The sequence below is a fragment of the Bos indicus x Bos taurus genome, chromosome 4 (assembly GCF_003369695.1).
Source record: "Bos indicus x Bos taurus breed Angus x Brahman F1 hybrid chromosome 4, Bos_hybrid_MaternalHap_v2.0, whole genome shotgun sequence".
Lineage (NCBI taxonomy): Eukaryota > Metazoa > Chordata > Mammalia > Artiodactyla > Bovidae > Bos > Bos indicus x Bos taurus.
Window position 1 is genome coordinate 28,148,023 of NC_040079.1, and position 2,923 is coordinate 28,150,945.

Below are 2,923 nucleotides of genomic sequence, written 5' to 3' on the forward strand. Positions count from 1 at the left end.
CAATGAACTCAAGGTCTAGTGAAGAAAAAAGTCTAGTAAAACAATAATTAAAAACAAAGAGGTAGTGTGAAGGTGTTCATCACTTAGTGGTGTTCAAATCTTCGGGACCCCATGGACTGTAGCCCACCAGGTTCTTCAGTCCATGGGATTCTGCAGGCAAGAATACTGGAGTGGACTGCCATTCCCTTCTCCAAGGGATCTTCCTGATCCAAGGATTGAACCCAAGTCTCCCGCATTGCAGGAGGATTCTTTTACCATCTGAGCCACCAGGGAAGCTTACTTAAAAAGAGGTAAGTGCTACACTAAAGATACACTCACTGTTACCTGGCATCCTCAGAAAAGGAGCATCTTAATTATTGCTGAGTGAATCAGAGAAGGAGTTTTCAAGGCTGTGAGTGAGTGAGTTGCAACTGAAAGTTTGGAAGCTTTCCTGGTAAACAAAGGGAAGGGAAAGGAAGAGAAATCGAACAGCAAGGGCAAAGACATGGGGTTAGGAACCATTCATATGGACGGAATTAGGCTGCATGCCTCATTAAGAGCTTGGATGTTTTCCTCTGGATGATGTCAAGTCTTTAAAGACTTATGAGTTAAGACTGGGCATGATTAGAAAGATCAGTCCAAGGACGATGAGGAGGATGAGTTTGAGAGACATGAAACTGGTACGGGGGACGTGGTAAAAATTTGTTGCCATAATACAGGAGAGAAGTAGAACTCCTGAAAAAGAGAATTTGTGGTGGGGTCGGGGGAAGATCAAGGGATGTTTTGGACGTGGAAGGAACCAACTGGTTTTCCCAGATCTTTGTGCCTTACTCTCACCTTAGCTTCACCACCAGTATGTTAAAAATGGGCCAATCTATGAAAGAAAGGAATCTGATAACTCAATTACAGTAATGTATCAATGACTGAAAACAGCTGGGTATCCCTTCTCAGAGGACTTTGAATTTAAAAGAATATGTATGAGAGTTCCCTGGTGGTCTAGTGGTTAGGATCTGGTACTTTTACTGCTATGGCCCAAGTTCAATCCCTGGTTAGGGAACTGAGATCCTGCAAACTGTTCAGTGTGGGGAAAAAAAAAATCTGAAAAAGAATGAATATATATGTGTATAACTGAATCAGTTTGCTGTACATGCGAAACTAGCACAATATTGTTAATCAACTATGGCCCAATAAATTAAAAAAAAAGAATACTCTGGAATGGCAATGGATGTGGAATGATGGACTTCAGATGCTTTGGATCTTGGCAGGGAGGTATTTACTGGGTGGGAAAAGGAAAAAGAATTTCCTTGCTTCTCTTACCACAGTGGTTCTCAACTAGGGACAATTTTGCCCTTTCAGCAGACATTTGGCTGTGTCTGGAGACATTTTTGGCTGTCACAATTTGGGTGGGAGTGCTAGGGATTAGAGATGAGGTAGAAATGTTGCTAAAATACACAGGAGAATTCCCCTCCCCACCCTAAAACAAAAAATTACCCAGCTCAATAGGCAATGTAGCCAGGGTTGAGAAACCTTGCCTTAAACCATGACATGAGTGACTCTATATTAAGACTTGCTCTATCTCTGAGTTACATAATTATTAGATTGAACAATCATGACTCCAGGGATGAAACCATAAAGTGGCTTCTATTCTTGTCAACTCTTCCTTTAAAATGGTTCCATGGGGCTTGTCCTGGCCTTGGCCTTGAATGAAAACTTGGGCCCATCTCATGAATTTTCTGGTCACTGGCATACAATGAAAAATGTCTTTTATTCACTTTAAACCACAGAGTATATTCTAAATTTAGTAATTACAATGTCTCAGTTTAGTCGCTCAGTCATGTCCGACTCTTTGCGACCCCATGAATCGCAGCATGCCAGGCCTCCCTGTCCATCACCATCTCCTGGAGTTCACTCAAACTCACGTCCATCGAGTCAGTGATGCCATCCAGTCATCTCATCCTCTGTCGTCCCCTTCTCCTCCTGCCCCCAATCCCTCCCAGCATCAGGGTCTTTTCAAATGAGTCAACTCTTTGCATGAGGTGGCCAAAGTACTGGAGTTTCAGCTTTAGCATCATTCCTTCCAAAGAACACCCAGGACTGATCTCCTTTAGAATGGACTGGTTGGATCTCCTTGCACTCCAAGGGACTCTCAAGCATCTTCTCCAACACCACAGTTCAAAAGCATCAATTCTTTGGCGCTCAGCTTTCTTCACAGTCCAACTCTCACATCCATACATGACTACTGGAAAAACCATAGCCTTGACTAGATGGGCCTTTGTTGGCAAAGTAATGTCTAATTAGAATGTCTAGTCCCTTGTAATAATCAAAATTTCAAGCTTGATTTAAAAGGACAAGGATGTGGCAGGCTTCTGTCCCCTTTCCTGTTAGTGGTCCTACCCCCCACCCCAAAGCTTGTATAGCCTTGGGGTTGGAATATGGGGTAGACAAAGGGAGACGGGACTGGGACAGTTCTTAGTGAACTAATAGTGCTGTAAACTGGTGTGGTGCTCACTGGAGTGCCTGGCAAGTGTTTACAGCTGATTCTAGCTCCTTGGAGATTTCCAGGGTCCCTTTCATTTGGAATTCCCCTCTGTAAGTCATGCACTTTCCTCTGGTCATGGCTTTTTGAAAAATCTGTGATGAAGAACTAGGATTTTGTGTGTATGTGAAAGAGAAAGAGAACAGAAACAGCAATTTTCAATTATTTCCCATCTTCTAGTCTGAGTGAACTCCGGGAGTTGGTGATGGACAGGGAGGCCTGGTGTGCTGCGACTCATGGGGTTGCAAAGAGTCAGACACAACTGAGCGACTGAACTGAACTGAACTGAATAGACGTAATAGTTTTGAAATATATGATAAACATGAATTGGTAGTAAAATGAAAAAAAAACATGCAAAATATAAAGCTGCATTTTAAATAATCACATTCTGCAACACAAAATTACTCT

General features: G+C 42.6%; 1 non-coding gene across 1 annotated transcript; it reads left to right on the top strand.

The window, feature by feature from the left end:
- Positions 1 to 964: 964 nt before the first annotated feature.
- TRNAK-UUU lies at positions 965 to 1,036 on the top strand. The gene has a single exon. It is a non-coding gene; the product is annotated as a tRNA-Lys (tRNA).
- The last annotated feature ends 1,887 nt before the right edge of the window (positions 1,037 to 2,923 follow it).